We start from the raw sequence: 19,996 nt of genomic DNA, 5'->3' as shown, positions 1-19,996 counted from the left end.
TCCTTTGGTTACATACAGTCAGGTTTTGCATTGTGTCATTTTAGAGAACCGTTGATACCTTGTTTCTGAGCTCACATCTGCTGACTCAAAAGCGGCTCACCTTTCAAACAGCTGTCCCATAAACCCGCAGGAGCACAGGAAAGAACAAACTGTGATCGGGTGTACGGTGACATAGGGGATGTGGTAACGCATTCCAGGACCAAAGAGGGCAGTCAGCAGTGTGTAATCATTACAGCACTTACAGTCTACTGTGCTCATGGGTGCTCATCAGACAAATGCTTGTCATTTCTCTTAATCATTTTAGTGAGCCCGAGGCTGAATGTTGCTGAATGCCAGTTGCACAGCACAAATGAAATCCTATCCTAGCTAAACAACACGTTGCTTTGTACTTCTTTTGGGTATAGACACAATCCAAGCTAAGATTCTCATGTTGGTGAGGTTGAACAATGTACCACAGTAATGGTACTTGCAGACCAAACAGAAGGTGGTGTTTTGGGGAGCTCTGTGAAACTTGGACAGTGCTATAATATTTTTTCATATGGGCTGTTGTGCGGGCAGGGAAATAAATAAGCATGTCAGCAGCTTGTGGCACCAAAACTGGCATTCTGCACTTTCTCGTTCCTGGTCCTTAGTGCGCGTTCGTCCTTTGAGACACCATTGACCCAATTGGATTGCCAAGGAATACAACTGGAAAACCTGTTCCCTGTTAGATTTTAGCAGAGGCTGGGACTACATTTTTGTTTCTATTTGGTACATGATTGCATTCTGTGACTTTCACACTGAAGTTCCATTAACAGTGTTGTCCCGTAAAACTAGATTTGTTTAAATATTTTTTTTCAGATTAGTAAGTGGTATGATGTTTTGAGATATTTCTTGGTAGTTATATTACATTAATATAAATAAACTGAAGGCTTATTGTTTTAAACAACATTATTAGGAGACAATGTATTGTATTATATCATGTTTGGAAATGAAATGTCGAACGCTTTATATTGCGTGGCATAAATTAATATTAAATAGATATGCAATTGGTATTAAATTTACGTTCAATTATTCCTCATTATTTTCCATTAACATTTAAGTCAGATTAACTGTATTTTCAATTACAAACATGTAAACAAAGGGAAATTATTACATATTTTCAAAGGTAACAAAACGTAATATAACTGGACGTGATATGCAATTACATTTTCAGTTGACATTTGGTTAACATTTAGCAAAAAAACAGCTATTGCATATTTATTAAATATTAATTTAACATTAATTTAATATGCAATTGCGTATGTATTTAATATTAATTTATGCCACACAATATAAAGCGTTACAGAAATGTCTTTAGGCTGGAAATAGGGCCTTTCTGGGGATCAAGGACTGTGGCTGCAATTGCACCATGTCTTGCTATCACAGCAGCAATATGCCAGCCTCTAAATACCCTGGTCCATTTTAAGCCGGTCTAACGAATTCATACTGTCGTTATTCTTTATATAAACGAGTTTAGTAAATGCAGGAGACGGATGACCTTCTATTGATGGTTTTTCATTCTGGACAGACCTGTCAGAAATGGTTGTGACTGAAGGGTTAATAGGAGGGTACACCTTTTGTCAGTCTGACTTCCTAACTGTGTTACTGTCAAAACTCCCACACACACTTCTCCTTGCAGTCTGTCAGAATAACAAAGGCAGGGCTTTTCAAGGTTATAACTGGTTCCTCCCTCTACCTCTGACAGTTTATATATGGATTCACATACATACAACCCGGTAGAGCTGTGCTTTGACCACCGCATTACCCCAGAACTGGAAAGACTCAACATGAGAACATGAGGAAAAAATTATTCTGGGAGCTGAGCTATTTTTGAGGTATTTTTGGCCTTTTAACCAACAGCACTGAAAAGTCATCCAATTAGCAGGGAAATGCAAAGTCCATGGCAACAGAAAATTGCGTGATTCACGAATACCAGCAGTTATTAACCAGCAGCACTGCCATGTAGTATAGTGTGTGCTGCTTCCATTTCTATTGGTTGATCGGCAGGTGACTTTTGCTGAGAGAACAGTGAACTCAGACGGAAACAGGGTGAAGATGTAGGTGGGAAGGTCATTTTTTTAGCTACTGCAGGCTGGAGATAATTTGATGTAGAGCAATTCAGGCAGAAAAGCAGATTAAACTATTTCATGATCACAATGACATCATTTGCGATGTCCCTTGTGTGAACTTGGTATGTCATCTTATTTTGTAAGCCTGCTCTGTGTGTTTACTGAATCTGTACCTTTCTATCTTCTACACGTTTGATCTAACAGCAGCTGTTGGCTTGGCCATGTGGTCTCAGGGCACAATATAATCATACTGGAACTTCCCACCAGAACACTCAGATCTCTGCACTCTACACAGTGTGACCTGCCCGGTTTCCTTTTGCTGTGAAATTCATTCATTTTAGGAAGAGGGTTTGTACCCCATGATGACTGTAACTATCTATGTATGTATGGATCTTCTCACTTATACCTCCCACTTGTCCCTTAGATTATAAATAGCATCTCTTCGTGAAGTTGATAAGATCAGTTAATCAGAAAATCAATCATTACATTTTGACCTCCTCTTTTAGCACTGTCATTGCTTTGATCACTAAACACTGTAATTCATGTGTAAATAAAGATTGATGCTGATGTTGTCAGAAGTCACTGCTTAATATTATTAAGCTGCTAAGAAGGGTGGTGGGGAACCTTTGAAAGAATGTGTAGCTAATATTACATTGTCATTCTCTATGGATATCCTTCAGTCTGTTTTGCTCATTTAACCTGTGATGGCATTAGTGTTTTTCATTTAGAGCTTCCACGATTCAGAGTGACTGTTGTGGGTCACCCTGAATCACACTGATGATGCGGCTGACCACTGGGAACGCAATAAGATAAAGCATGCCAACAGGAAGCTTTCAAAAGTAAAATATATCTCTGTTATGTTGATTCCAAATATGATGTTGTTAACTTCCAGTACACGTTTCACCAGTGGTTTCTTTGCCTACATAGTGCCCGTATCTTTGAGTTCTGTCAGTCGCTAAGTGTAAAAGGCTTTACAACTGTCAATTAGATGATTCAATTGCATTACCAACTACTGAAAGAAATGATTGATTAGGTCATGTTCAACAGCCATCGTTTACCAAATACACCCTCCGCTTTCAGACTAAAACCTCACTTACTGTACTACTTTAAAGCTTGCTAGTTATGCATGCCTTGCTGTAATACTTCACTGGCAGTCTGCAAGGCATTAGGTTTCAGTACATTACATCACTTTTGGGGGAAAAACAATCTGAATCCTAAATAACCTTGTCTGCCTTACATTACATCCCTCAGCAAACCCGTGTAAAATGTACTCTAGAACAAGCCAACCCCCCTCCACATTTAAATCCATTACATTAATTGGTTATGTGTAAACCAGCAGTTAAGATGTTAATGGAAGTGCCACAGGCACTTAGTTCACCTTCCTAATGGACTGTTCTTAAGCAGACGTAGTGATTGATGCTAGTCTCAGAATATGGCATACTGTATGCGTGCGTCACGAAATCCTATGTCTTTTGTAGGGCCTGAAATTAGCCCTATGGTGACTCATATAGTGACACTCACAACAGTAGCATGCACACATCCTGGAAAAAAAAAAAGAATACATGAAATACAGTACAGCGGTGGTCCTTAAGTGTTATCCCAATACAGGGTTAATAGGAATAATTCAATTATTATGTGTGTTAGAAATTATGAGCACCACTCCTGTAAAATTGCACAGCACTTTCATGGTCCATTTGCCAAGCTTTACCAAGGCTAACCATGGTTTTTATCTTTACTTTAACATATTAATCAGTGATTCATCATGCTTACATATGCTTTCTTGTTTTCTCTATACTCTGCTACACTGGGTATTCTCTATTATAAATGTTTCCATGTTGTAAGGGGACACAGACCAAAGAAATAAAAGAAAACATATTTTCTGGATAATCTTTTATCTTGGTATTAGGTCACCATTTTAAAAGCTGGTTTCAGCTTTTCAGTCTATTTCATGCAAGGAAGTTGTTTCCTTATTTATCCTTAGTTTTTTCATGCAGTGGCTATTTTTAAAATGTCTTTGTCCAGCTGTTCTGTTTCCCTTCAAGCAACCCTGAACACCAAACAAAATATAATCTTAGCTCAATGCAGTTTGACCTACAGCAATATCAATTCAGTATTTCAGGAGGAAGACAGAAAATAATGTAAAACGCAGTGTCCCCGCCTTGCAGCACATATATCATTTTAATTCAATTAAATTGAATCCATATTTTTTTTTAGGTGTATGCATTAATGTCATTCATATACAATATATACTGTAAATCCTGTCCAGAACAGCTCTTAAGATACATGGTACACAGTTATGTATTGAATATACAGTAGCAAGTAAAATACAGTAGAAATATATCAACATAAATAAAACATTACAAAATAAATGTTAAAATAAGATTAATCACTGCATTGGTGAAAATACATAACACAAAATATACACAACACAAAATATTTAAGGAATATATTATATTCCTTAAATATGTTTTTATAATAATAGAAAATCAGAAAACCTTGTGTTCCCTATCAAGTACGAAATGTAACCATTACCATATGGGTGTTTACTTCCTAAAGACCCCAAAACCTGAATAGCTATAACAAAGCTGCACACCAGTGCCTGTGACGCAGTCACGCCCGTCCCCCGAGGGCATAAGACAACTGCATGCACAGATACCAGCATCATCTTTCCTTTCAGAGGACTGAACCTGACGGGAGAGCCATAGACAGATAAGTACTTGTTACTTCTATCTGTGTATATTACTTGCTATTAAATGTAATCATTTTTTGACATTGTATTAGTTTACTAATTACACATCATTTTTGCACACAGCCTGTTGTTTGTTATGTCCCGCTGCGGACTTGTGCCCCGCGTGAAGCCAGCAGCTCATGTCAGCCCTTCCCAGGGACCAAGCGACTTGAGTTGGCTGACTTGTGCTGTCCTTACAGGCTGCTTAGCTCCGGCTGGAGTTAAAACGCTTTTATTATTATTTGAACTGTAATTGTGTGATTACTGTTTTCTGTGAGAAAGTTTCTTTCTTTTGTGTGTTTTTCTGTCAATCTTTTTTTTTTTTTTTTTTTGCAAAAACACAAGCACTGTTTGCATTATGCCTGGGTTTTATCCCTGTGACATATGCAAGGCCAGTCTCCAAGTTGAGCATAAGCTCGGTAGGTGCTCTTCCTGCCTGGGGCCAGGGCGTGCCAAACAGTCACACACTGACCGCAGCTTTAGTGAGTTTTGTGCGAGTTTCTCTAAGAGCACGCTACAGAAGCGTTTGTCTCACAGCTCTGCAGACAGCTCCACGTCCATTCCACTTGGACAGGGCTCTCCCCCATCTTCTGGTAAAGAGATGGCTGTGTCCTCTCCAGGCTCTCTGCCCAGGGAGAGTAGAAGAATTGCCTGGGGAAAGATCCCACATAGGAAGCTGTCTTTACAGTCTTCCTCATCATCCTCTGCCTCTCAGGGCACAGTGCTTGTTGAGCTGCTGCGTGAGCATGCTGCTCCGCCTGCCCCCCGCCCTGTTCCCTAGAAGCAACAAGGGGCTATAAGCACAGACTGGCAGCAGAATGATATTCTGTCCATCGCCGCCTCTGACGAGATGTGCGAAGCGGAGCTGGCTTTCCCCTTCGAGGAGGTGGATTCAGACAGCCCATTACCTGCAGTCAATCTCTCCCTGTCGTCAGAGCGTCTGCCATTGATTAAGAGGGCCACTGCACAGTTAATCTTTGAGGATGAGCATGCTCCCTCTCCTGTGTCCCCCCCCTGTGCACCCGGATTTTCTTTTTGAAGTCCAATCGTCCTGGGGTCATCCAGCTACAGCTCCGGTGGTTTTTTGGTTGATGGGCGTGTCAAGAAGAAGCTGGGTTTGGCAATTGCCTCTCTGGTGCAGGCATCTAAACTAGGACTCCTAACCAAGGACGCTAGCTGCCCTAACAAGCAGTGTCGGGTCTGAAGCGGGCTTACTCAGCCGGTGCGTTTGCTGCAAGGCTGGGTAATTATAATAGTATACTGGTAGCCTACCAGGCCTGTTTACTGAAGTCTCTTACTCAGAGTCACAGACCCTCACCACAGCAGCTACAGGAGCTGCATTTGGTGAATAAAAACCTGCTCTATCTCCAAACTGAACGGGCAGGCTGTGCTCTGGTAGCTGCAAGACGGCAGCTTTGGCTTTCCCAGGCACGAGTGCCTGATGGGGATAAAGCACCACTGTTAGATGCCTCCATTACATTGGGGCATGCCTTTGGTCCTGCAGTGGATGAGATGTCTACAAAAGAGCTGGTGCATCGGCTTCCCAAGCAGCCACCCTCAGTGTGCAAACCAGCAGCAAACTGGAGCCCAAGGTCCGAGCAGCCTCAAAGACTGGTACAGTCGGCTGCAACTACAGCTAGAGGTGGTTTTCATAACCGGCCCGTGGCTGCGCACTACGGGAGCTACACTACAAGTTCTGCTGCCAGGCGCAGAGGCAAAAACCTCAGGCTAAGCCACAAGTCCAGCAGCAGCCCCCTAGCAGTATTGGCGTCAGTGCACCACAGACATATGGGTGCAATTCAGGCACGGTCCCCCTCTCTTTCTGGGCTTGACTACAACCTTAGTCACGGATTCACAAAACGCTGCGGTACTGTCTCAGGAGGTGACAGCTCTGCTGCAAAAGTGGGGCTGTTTGCATGGTACACCCTCTCCACTTGATGGTAGGGTGGCCTCAGACCAATTCTTGACCTCAGACAGGTCAACCTGTATCTGAGTGGAACAGAGGTTCAAAATGTTTACCAATAGCAATAGTTGTTGCAGTCAATCAGGCCGGGCGACCACGGTGGACCTCAAGGCAGGTGAAAATCAGACAGGACCGGGCTGGGGTGCTATTCATAGCCCCTTATTGGCCCAGGAGACTGTTTTTCAGCTCTGATGCAGCTTCTGAGCGGCCAGCCGTGGAACCTGCCCAAACGCCGCCAACTGCAGTCAAGCGTGGGAGACCTTGTGGCATCCCGATCCATCGAGCCTACAGTTCTGGGTCTGGCCCCTGAACGGCTACATTTGAGCCGTCTGGGGCTTTCTAACAGGGTCATTGACACCCTGCAAAATGCCAGAGCAGCGTCCACGTGTTCCCAGTACAGGTACAAGTGGGGCGTTTTGACCCCATGACCTGTCCCATGACAGTTATACTACAATTTTTGCAGGACATGTTTGACGAAGGGAAATCTCCCTCTACGTTAGTCTATCTGGCAGCTATTTCAGCTTGCCATGTCAAAATTGACTCCCCAGGAGCTCACTTCCTGGCGGGGCAATTTTTGAAAGGAACTCGGCAGCTTCGACCGTCAATGAAGGATATTGTTCCTTGCTGGAGGCTTAACATAGTGCTTGAGGCACTCATTAAACCTCCATTTGAGCCCTTGCATTCAGCTGAGCTGAAATTTGTATCGCTTAAAGCAGCTTTCTTGCTTGCAATCACCGCTAAGCAGCCGAGTGAGAGATGCAAGCATTTTCAATTTGCGAAAGTCTGCTTAATTGTTGCAGAAGTCAGGACATTTTGTGTCTGTGGAATTGGAGGCTTTCCATCCACCTCATGTCCAGTCTGACAGGGAGCGACCGCTCCATACGCTCTGCCCTGTGCGGGCACTACGTATTATGTTGACAGGACACAAAGTTGGAGGCAGTCTGAACAGTTTTTTGTCTGTCCGAAGTCCCATGGTCAAGCCCTGTCTAAACAGTTAGATTTCGTACTTGAAAGGGAACGTTAGGTTATTATCATAACCTTGGTTCCCTGAAATAGAAATATAACCATTAACCTTCAAGGTCGCTGCGTCCATGATTGCTGCATGCTTGAAGAAAAGATGATGCTGGTACCTGTGCGTGAAGTCGTCTTATGCCCTCGGGGGGCGGGCATGACTGCATCACAGGCACTGGTGCACTGCTTTGATATATCTATTCAGGTTCCAGGTCTTTTAGGAGGTAAACACCCATACGATAATGGCTACATTTCTATTTCAGGGAACCAGGGTTATGATTACCTCACGATCAGTTCCTTATAAAGACTAGCTCACCAAGTGTAACAGGGTGGGTGCAAACAAGGTGACCCGGCACACCGCAAGTGAGCGTCTTAAACACAATGCAAAACTGGGCTCTTTTTGCATTTTTTTCCGAGCTTTTAACCTCATCTCATCTCATCAACAGGGCACAGAATCCATAACGACAGTGTATCACATAATACTGTCCATTCCACAAGCTGATCACTTTCTGTCAGTCCTGTCTGAAGACTTCCCTCTATTAGAAACAGCTCTCTATGAAGACCATTTTACAAAGTCCATTTGTTGGTCGTGGTAGTGGAATTCCACTGAATATTAAACCAGTTAGTTATGCCCAAAACAACGCACATAAAATTATGTTAACCCATCTTAGAATTTTTTTTCTTTTTTTTTTGTCTTTTTTGGAAGCAGCTCAGACTTGTGGTTTACACTTTATGTTCCTTTTTTTAATACAAGATTCATACAGATTGAGTCAGTGATATTGGATATGTTTTTCTTTAATTAAATGTTATTGGTTATTGAGACAAGGTGTTTGAATGCTGTACTGCAGTGCAGACTGCTGCACTTCGCTAATTGCATAATGGGGTTTTCTTTGTATGGCTGCTCCAGTTCAAAGAGAGGATTAAGCACTGGATGGAAGCTGCTGATTAATCCCAGTGGGGAATCCCCAGTACCTAACTCAGCAGTGGTGTGGAGCAATCAAATTCAGTACATGAACCTCAGAAACTGGGAAGAGACAAATCACATCAAAAGAGACCCTTGCAATAACAACACTCAAATCCTGAAAACATATGTTACTACCACTGGGAATAATCTTTGAGCAAATGGTTTAAAAAAAAAAAAAATCATCATTCTTTCCCAGGGAGCACTTTAACTTCTCTATTTCTTAGTAGTTGTTAACTTGTCAATGCCATTTACCAGAGAGCCCTGGGGTGTGTGTATATAATATATTCTGGCATGTGATTGGTTAAAACCTCATCACGTGACCAAAAATAGATCAAAATAGTTTTTTTTACAAACTCCCTCAAATTACATCATCACGCTGAGTGTCCTTCCTCCCTTCACACAAGAAAGCAGGATGGCAGACATCAGAAAATGAATTGCAAAATATACTACAAAACAAAGATGTTGCAAACACTAAAATCATCATAAAAAAATTTGCTTTCAGTATTTTATGACTTCCTAAAATTCAAACAAATCCAACTCGACAATGTAAATAAATACGACGTTCACAAACTCAACGGACTGCCGAGAATTTTATGTCGCATTGAGAAAGTCAGACGGACAATTGTATGCCAAAAACAAAACTTTAATGCGCTACGGACTTCAAAAACATTACTTTCTTGACTGATTCATAAAACAAATATGGACTGCAGACCTCAGCTCACAGTGGGAAACCAAAGGCCCCTCGGGAAGAACTATAGTTACCTCCAGGGGACAATGCCAGCCTGCAGCTTTGGCTTCGGGTTCTTTTGGGGTAAGTATGTACCAGCTTTGCACACAGTGTCGGAGTGATTTTGGCCCATTCTTCTTGGCAGATTTGCTCCAGGTTGTTCAGGTTGGTTGGACAACGCTTGTGGACCGCAATTTTCAAATAGTGCCACAGATTCTCAATGGGATTGAGATCAGGACTTTGACTGGGCCACTGTAGGACATTCACCTTTTTGTTCTTGAGCCACTCCAATGTTGCTTTGGCCTTGTGCTTGGGATCATTGTCCTGCTGAAAGGAGAATTTCCTCCCAAGCTTCAGTTTTTTAGCGGACTGAAGCAGGTTCTCTTGCAGTATTTCCCTGTATTTTGCTCCATCCATTCTTCCTTCAATTTTAACAAGATGCCCAGTCCCTGCTGATGAGAAGCATCCCCACAGCATGATGCTGCCACCACCATACTTCACTGTAGGGATGGTGTGTCTTGAGGCATGGGCAGTGTTAGGTTTGCGCCACACATTGCGCTTTGCGTTTTGGCCAAAAAGCTCTATCTTGGTCTCATCTGACCACAAAACCTTTTCCCACATCGCAGCTGGGTCACTCTCATGCTTGCTGGTAAACTCCAGACGTGCTTTCAGATGGTACTTTTTGAGTAACGGCTTCTTTCTTGCCACCCTCCCATACAGGCCAGTGTTATGCAGAGCTCTTGATATGGTTGACTGGTGCACCATTACTCTACTCCCAGCCACTGAACTCTGTAGCTCCTCCAAAGTGATTGTTGGCCTCTCTGTGGCTTCTCCCACAAGTCTCCTTCTTGTTTGAGCGCTGAGTTTTGAGGGGCGGCCTTTTCTTGGCAGTGCCTGGGTGGTGTGATGCAGCTTCCACTTCCTGATTATTGATCCAACTGTGCTCACTGGGATATCCAAACACTTGGATATTATTTTGTACCCTTTCCCTAATCTATGCATTTGTATTACTTTTTCTCTAACATCTGTAGAATGCTCTTTGGTCTTCATTTTCCTTCAGATTCACAGCCTGACCAATGATCCTTCAACAGTGGGGTTTTTTATCCAGAAAATGTGACAGCAACTTTAATGGTTCACAGGTGGAGGCCAATGGTAAGGTAATTGTGTCCTCGTTAGGGCAATTTCTGTCATCGGTGTAAACTGGGAGCTTCCACAGCACACAGGGTTTGATTACTTATTTAAGCAAGATATTTCAGTTTTTTATTTTTCTTAAAAATATTTCCCAACATAAAACCAATGTCACCTTACAATAATTGATTTTGAGTTTCAGTGTTTTAAAATAAAATATCAAACAGAACGAAATTTCAATGTACCATTTGTAATTCAGTAATATGAGAGAATTGGTCAGGGGTCTGAATACTTTTGCAAGGCACTGTATATATGTATGTGTATGTGTGTGATTATATATATATATATATATATATATATATATATATATATATATATATATATATATATATATATATATATATGTTATGGACCGTTGCCGAAATCGGGCAGTTGATGAAGTGCCCAGCTGCAGCGGGCAGATGCCGAATTAGCTTCGAATTTTATGTCATTTTGGCATCTGCCCACAGCCACCCGGGCTCATGGCGAAGAAAGACTTTTAAAAGCGCACCACCACCAAGCCACCCGTTGCAATGTATATTTAAATAACTTAAATACTTTCTGACAACGCTAAAGCAACGGAACTGAACAAAATATCAATGCACAGTTTACTTTCATCATGGGTTAGATATAGAGGTTAGAGTCTAACATCTTGTCTAACATTAGTTGACATCATATCTCAGACAATTAGACATTTGCCTCAGCATTTCATAAAAAATAAATAAACAAATAAATATATAAAAATATAAACCATTCAGTTGGTCCAATGATTAAATAAGCAGTAGATACCCAGAGGATGAACACTGCTGTGTTACTTTCCATTAGCCTTTCATTTGTTACAACAGGGCGCACTAAAGTCTTTCCTCACCATCAGCCTGGGTGGCTGTGGGCAGCTGACGAACTGCCCGGGCAGACGCCGAAATGACATAAAATTTGAAGCTAATTCGACACAACAGGGCGCACTAAAGTCTTTCTTCGCTATCAGCTTGTGTGACTGTGGGCACTTCGCCAACTCCCCGGGCATTACGGCAACTACCCGATTTCAGCAACGGTCCATAACATATATATTCTACCTTCTCTGAAACCTACATGACATTTTTCTTTTAATTTGTAAAAAGCAATTCTAAATATTACTTAAAGTTGTCAATATGATTCTCAATAACGGTCTCTATAATAAGCAATATTGTTCACAATTCAGCTATTCTTACACCGCTTACCCTAGCATATTTATGTCCTGCCTCTGCTTGCTAATAATTGGACAGCTGCAAAGCCAAAGAAGACCTTTGATTTTCCCATTGGCTAAACTCCCAAGACCTTCAACTGAAACGGAAAATAACTAACGGTTTATGTCCCACCTCTGATCACTCATGATTGGACACCTGCATAGCAAGGGGTAGATATTTGACTCTCCCATTGGTTAAACCTAGAGAATACCTTCAACTGTTTATGCCCCGCCTCTGGTCACTTATGATTGGACTGCCACAGAGAAAATGCTCATCTTCTATTGGCTTATTTTATTTTATATAAAAAAATAAAATTCTGCATGATTAAATTGTAAATAAAATGAACCGGCGATGAACTCTTTAGTTGATTTAAATGTATGCATACTATATAGTATTTTAATATGCATCATACACTTAAAACATTACTCTTTTTTTTTTTAATCATTACCCAAAAGTGTTTTTTTCACAGCGGGGACCTGGTTCCGAATTTTCTACCCATGCTGACCTCTCTCTCTCTCTCTAGAGAGAGTAGGGGGAGGATGTGTGCAGAGCAGAGCCTCTGCACATGGGTGCATGTGTGTGGGGGTCTGTGATGGAAAATGTGTTTAATTGAGTGACTGAGGTGGAAAAGTGTGGAATCTGGCCAGGTGGTAATGGAATGATTGGTTGGTTGCCAATTACCCATTGTCACGCTATAAAAGAGCAAAGGAATGAATGTTTGGTGAGGGTTGTGTAGTTAGGTGGTGCTGTGAGTACAAAGTGAGTAAGTGTGGAACACGGGATTGCTGTGCTTGGGTGTTGTACTTGTGCTGTGTTATATTGTTCCTGTGTTTTGTTTGTTTTGTGTTTATTAAAAGTGTGCAGAAAGCATACTGTGTGTATATATTATATATACTGTGTGTATATATTATATACATATATTATATTATATATATATATATATATATATATATATATATATATATATATATATATATATATATATATATATAAAAAAGAGATACATAGCCTGATTTGGAAGAAAGTGCAAAGGCAAAAGGCACATTATATAAAGGGAATTCATGAAGGAAATAAAACTATGTACTACTCTGAACAGCTAATTACTGGAGAGTAATGGCTTTTTCAATTATTTCAGAAAATGCACTCGCTTTAAACTAGGGCCCATGTTTGTGAGCAAATCATAACAGTATCGGTCTAAGCTACACTATATGACACACAGTAGCAACCTAACATTGAATACCAGAGCAAACAATTCCACATTGTTTTAAGAGAAACATATGTTTATAATGGCAGGATTAAAAAAAAAACAAAAAAACAGTTAAACCGAAAGTAAGAATTGTGTGACCCGGGGTTCACACCCTAACTCAGCCACTGTTTGCATGTCTTTGAGAAACTGTTCTGATGCGGCACCACACCTCCATCCCACCAATCAGCCAGCTCTAAAACTGAACTGAAACCAGGGCTGCAAGGAAAATGAGCTGTTGCTCAGGTAAATAATGCTCAAATAAATAACACATGTGTAGAAAGAAGTGGTTTGGAATCACTGAGCTGTCTGTGGCTGAGGGAGTCTCGGTCCTGGACCTTGACCTTGATTTAAGAGGAGTCATCCATTCTGAGATCAGACCAGTTAGTTTCAATCAACATCAACCAGCTGACAAATTTGCAGGAATGGATGCGCATGCCTGCAAGGGTGCTCGTAATGAATGTGGAATTTATCTCTAGATCAAACCAGCTTCCCAGCCCTCCTGGAGCAATCCCAGAGACTGATCACATGCTGTGCTTCCACCACCACCAACAGGGTCCCTCTTTCCAATGCTGCACTCAAGCACAGTAATAAAGCATATGACTCATACCGGGACAAGCATTCAAACAAACAATCCAATAAAGTATTTTAAAACAATACGGGACGATACTTGTGTTTCCCACAGGTATCAAGATTACAGTATCAAACAAAAAAACTTCAACCCTAGTGAAGTTAGTCCCTGTGCCACTAGAGGGTTTCTCCCCTTTGTTTTGAAAGTGAATAGGCAGGGTACAGGATTTAATTTCACCCCTTTGACAATTCTCTAATACAGTGTCAAATTATACTGTACATTTTATCAGGTCATTAAAAAATGAAATAGTCAAATATTCTTCAGAACTGAAATAATCTGTGTTAGTACTGACACAACAAATTTGACATACATTTCTTTCAAATTCATTTACAAGCAAGGATGCTTTTTTATTATATAAAATTAATATAGATAAATAAGCAGCAGGGTTGTTATGTATGCAGGATTCCCACATGCTTTTGCCTGCTTGTATTAACTGTTTAGACTTTCAGTAGTCGCTGTTTAGTCTAGTGTCCAGACCGCAATGAAAGAGCAACAGTAAACAGTAATAAGAGGGGGCTGCATGTATTTTACACTGTCCTCAATACTTTTGAGTTGTAAGGTTAGCCTAAGTGTTCAGTGTGAACACATCAGCTCTCAGTTGTGACCCCTATAATAAAGGATGTCAAACTTATTCACCTCTTACCCATTTTTTTAGTGTTTTATTGCTGCCTTGGTATATATTTTTTTCCCCAGCATTACCATGAACTGCGACTTTTGGACCAAGTATAAAACAATACAAAATACAGTACCGTGTGGCAACAAAGTCAAGCTTTGAGGAACAACTTTTAAACTGCAGTTGCTATCCTTGTTCTGCTTTCATTTCAGAATCAAATACAAACACCATCTGCTTGTTCATGTGAAGCCAACGTGACACAAACGGACACTCCCGTCGTGATTATTTTGTGAAGTGTCCTTCAAGTCATTCGGCAAACATGCTCGTTGGCTCATATAGGCGCTGCGCTTTTTAAAACTCCCAGCACATCGCCATATGTTTTTCAACAAAACGTATTGGTTCACAGCAGGAGTTGAAGGGTAACTTTGAATGCCCATGGTTTCAAGTCTCAATGGGCTGAATGGGTTGCTTTGTGGTTGGCTTCCTTTTTTCAATTCAGAATTCAAATAGTGAAGGGTGGACTGGTAAACAAAACCCCTATTTGGCAGAGAAACTGGAGTTTCTGGCTTCTGTTCATCGCAGCTGTTAAAACACGAACCTGAGATAACAGTAAAAGCAGATTGACGTGCTGTTCAATTTTCATTACGAAACCCTTTATGTATTAAAATGTGTCATGTCAGACAAGACACGCTCTACTGACACTGTCACAGCAATGTCATATTTTATTCAAAATGAAAACATTATTTAAAAATAAAACGTTGAATGCTGTCCTCTTCACATTGGGTCCCCTACAAACTGCCTCAGTTCAGTTCCTTTGGTTTAACCAGTGTGCTTGCTGTTCACTCTTATGCCTTGTTTCCACTGCCGGCGCAGCCCCTGTTCCTGAACTTTTTGCAAACTTGGCCGTTCTCGGAGGTTTTTCGCCTGTTGTAGGAGGTCCCAGAGGGATTGTGGGATAGTATTGTGAACAGAAAACAACTCTACAAGCCATGGAGGCTCGATGTGGCTATTTTTTTTATATGTGCTTCACGCTATTGTAGACAGCGTAATAAAAACCCAGGTCACTGATCCAAAAAGAAGACGTGTTGATTTTTCTACTTCGGGAAGACAGTGATGATGATTTCATTCGTCGTTGCAACACACGTGTGGCAAGTAATATAAAAAATAATGTTTGAAGTTCAAAAAGACTGTCTCTTTGTGTTGTCTACAGTTTGCAGTTATTTTACATTCTGGTTTGTTTATATATTATTCTGATACAACATGTTGTACATTGAGAGGTTTGATGCTTTTATGGAGTGCTGGTCATCCCCAAGTACATTTTTGTACAGAAAATGATCTTTCTGAATCAACACTTTGCTGTTTTGCTCATTTTTAAAATGTTTGCAATGTGGAAATGTATTGAGTAGTGTGAATGGCTACATTACAAAGTAAGGCAACCAAGCGACTTAAACATCATTAGCGCCAACGTGAAAAAAGCGTTTTCTTTGGTTGAGATGGAGTAAAATCACGGACATCAACAAAAATCACGGAATCCGTGACACCCATGATAAATCCCAGCCTTATGCAAGGGTATTCATCACTGCAAACAGCATTTATTAAATTATTTAACAAGTAAATGGGCACAATTTTGATCATTTATGAATACAAAGCTTAATGCTGTGTATGGACTTGTGCATTAGTAATTGTTTATTTATTTGTTTACATTTTTTACAGAGAACTTACAAGCATATCGTAAAACAAGAAGAGTGGTTTCAATGTGGTGCAGACCACGTTCATCCGACTGGTGGGACCACACAGCCAGTGGAGCTTTCACTGAAACTGAAGGGATAAAAAACTTCAGGTTTTCCAAAGAAACATTCAATTGCATCTGTCAAGCCCTCAGCCCTGCACTGGAGAAGAAAAACACCAATTTCCATATGTGTGTCAGTGTCAAAAAGCAGGTTGCGATGGGCCTCTGGAAATTAGCAACAACTGTTGAGTACCGGACAGTTGGACACATGTTTGATGTCAGCAAAACAAGTGTTTTTCGTGCTGTACATGACGTGTGCAATGCCATCAACAAGATTCTGATGCCCAAACACCTTCACATGCCAACCAGTGCAGTGTTTGAGATGGGGATTCCCGCAGTGCGTGGGTGCTATAGATGGCTCACACATTTCCATCATAGCCCCAGAAGACTTTCATCAGAACTATTTCAACCGCAAAGGATGGCATTCTATCCTACTTCAGGGGGTGGTGGATGGATATGGTAGATTTTGGGATAGGAATCATATCCTCATAAAGAACTGTCGGCGCGTACCAGTGGCAAGCATGTCGCGTATCAGTAAAGGTACGCGTACCACAGTTTGAAAACAGACCCAGATTATCACTAGTCCTAGATTTGCATGGTTAATACACACAGCTGTAGGGCAGTGAGCCTTTTTGTTTGCATTAGTTCAAATAAAAATGTAGTGTTAATACCTCTCTGGAAAGCTGCTGGTCTTGCACCCATTGATGACCCAGATGAGCTGGCGGCTCTTTCCACTCTTTCTTGGCACCCAGGAGAGCTGGCAGATGCATCTGGTAGCTGTGGAGACGATGAGTCTGACAGGTCTTCTGCAGAAGGAAAAACAATAAATAATGAGATTACAGACCACATGGAGAACAAAATAACTACAATGCCTTTTTTTTAAATGCATAACTTCGAAACGGCAATGAAATCGTGTGTGTATATATATATATATATATACTTTGTTTAATTAGTTATTTCAGCAGTAACTTCTCCAACAAATGATTACTCACGCTATAATAAATGGCACGTGCGAGACAAATTATGTATTGTTTTATTAAAAAAAACTATGTTTGCAGTATTTTAAATACTACATATTATGCTGGTGTACAAGGCTTTACAGTAAATTACAATTTATGAATGATATGTAACCTTACCTGTTGCTTGACAGACGGGATCTTGTTCGTCTTCCACACTGATGGTCTCCGCAGAGCTGTTGTACAAAAGACCTGCAGATCGTTCACAGGACGACAGCCTAAAACACTGTCCATTTGTTCAAAAACTGGGAAGGTTTTTCAACTGTTCCCGCTCCGGTTGTTACTGTCTTTAATTTTTTTGTACTCAGTCCGAAGTTTTTTTACCTTCTCACAGCACTGCACCGGTGTTCTGTGAAATCCATGCTCGGCAAGAACTCATGACTATTTTTTCATATACTCGGATATTTCTTAGCTGTTTTTGTACGTCGACTTCACTCCATGCTGCTAATAAAATCTTCATTTCTTCGTGATCCCACACGCCACCTGACAGTCTATCTTCCGACATAGCTGATGTGTGTCTCCATTTCCTGTCAGTCTACAAATTCAAGCACACGCCTCCACTGCTGAAAATGGCGTATTTCCTTTGTGGGCGGGTTGGCCGGTCTGGTAGCAGATAGCAAAGGGAGACAGAAAAACTGGACGCGTCCGATCGAGCCGTCAGTGGAAACACCCAATTTTACGGGCCCGGACGGCCGCCAGTGGAAACGAGGCATTACTGACTTGTTGTTTTTCAATCTCTGACTGCTGAAGATGAAACATATCACTGCTCTTGTAGATTACAGCTAGTTAAAGTTTTTAGTGGGGATATTTCCCATTCCTTCCCCACCCCCAATTCAATGGTATCACATTGGTAATAACTGATATACTCTGAAAGTACATTGCAGAATCAGAATACCATCCGAGTACCAGCGTTCAGCAGTACCAGGACCTAAAGCATTTCCGTCAATGATGTGGTCTGCTAATGGTACTAGTTTAATGGCGTCGCCACCAGTATTTATATAAAAAAAAAATAATAATGCTAGATCCCTGTGACTAGGCTGGCTTTGTGGTGGATGAAGTCAGACCAGGAAGGAAATCCAGGACAGAGTGTTGTGAGTAACACGTTTCTGCACACATTTAATTATGAATAAAAAGATTTAACAAAACACAAACACTAAACTACGTGGTGGCCAAAACTAACAAAACAGACACGAAACCAAACCAAACAACATTACCTTGCTGGTGCTTCCAGCACGAGTAGCAATTGTTATTGTTAGTTTAATTCTTTTTACCTCCTCTCTCTACTCCTGTTCTCTAGTCTGAACACCCAACCCTGCGTGTGTGAAACACTAGATATTTTATGCAGCTGTATCGTGACTCGATTGGTAATCAATCATTCAATTTGAATCTCGGCACATCTGCACATGAACTACTTTGTGCAATCCCCGTGCTCACATACTAATACACATTTTATCTGCACGTGACGTGATTGTGCAATCCCTGTGCCTACATACAACTATATATTTTAAATCACCCGTGATAACCCACACTCTGTGCACCAATACATACATACATACATACATATAACAGACAACATAAAACATAAAACACAAAATAAGCACAGGGGCGGGGCAATCTGCCAACAGTTTTTTATTTTTTTTTTCACGCATGTACAGTATCTAAATACTTAAGTTCAAGACACATTTTTGTGGTGGAAATCATTTGATACAGGATAAAGAGGATATTGAAGAGACATAAAACAGGTGATAAGCTAGGCAGGAAACAAATTGACTTGATATAAGTTATTTTTAGCCTTTGGAGAAAAATGAAAGCCACATCTGTGCCTATTATACATTTCACTGGAAGAGCATCTCCATGACTCACGCTTTAAAATGTACAGCTCTGATGATTCAATATTCATGAAGGGATTCAAATGAATAAGTGCTGAATGTGTCACGATCAGATGTTTACTGAATATGAATTATTTTTACATGATTATGTTTTAATTGCTGATACTTATTTTAAGTAACACACTGCGTTTTCCTTAAAGAGAATTCAATTCAAACTTACACAGCTGCGTTGGTAAAATCTTGTCATTAAAATAAACCCAAATCTATCTCAATATTCAATCAGGTGGAAGACTACAGCAGCTGTTATGTGGATTAAGGAGACTAACTCTTTTCATAGTATAACAGGAAGGAGGCTGGTCACAAACCTGTGCACCCCAAGTGAGCGTCTAAACCACAATGCAAAACAGCCAGGCTTGTTTGCATCTGTGGTTTTAGACCTTTTAACTTCATCTCATCTCATCAACAGAGGACAGGGCAGAATCTGTAACGGAAGTGTATCACACAACACTGCCCGTTACAATAGCACAGCCAAGTCAAGGAGATGCCAAAAAGGAAAATGTCTGTGGTTCGTAATTGAGAAATGCTATTCAGAATAATTAATTACCAGTGAGAAGTTCTTACACCAAATATTTTTAAGAAAGTGAAAAGACCAATCCAGTGGTTACTGAAATAGGCACTGAAAACTACCACGCAAGTTGATATACCAAGTATGTCAGTAAAATACATCCTTGCCATAGATGGAAATTCAAAGAGACCTATCAGTATGACAAAAATCTGATGATCACAGAATGGTATAGGATAAGAAATGCCGGTCATTTGGTGAGCAAATCATGGTATCAAGTTTATTCAAATGACTGACTTACAGAATGTGCAATAACTTCCTGTGTTCTCAAGATACATGCAAAAATGTGTGATATACAGTCTGACAGACATCTCCATATATCCCCACAATCGGACACTTCCAATACCTTATCCTAAATAATGCCATTACCAAGTTTTATC

The sequence above is a fragment of the Acipenser ruthenus genome, chromosome 6 (genome assembly GCF_902713425.1).
Source record: "Acipenser ruthenus chromosome 6, fAciRut3.2 maternal haplotype, whole genome shotgun sequence".
NCBI lineage: Eukaryota > Metazoa > Chordata > Actinopteri > Acipenseriformes > Acipenseridae > Acipenser > Acipenser ruthenus.
This window is presented reverse-complemented; position numbering follows the sequence as displayed.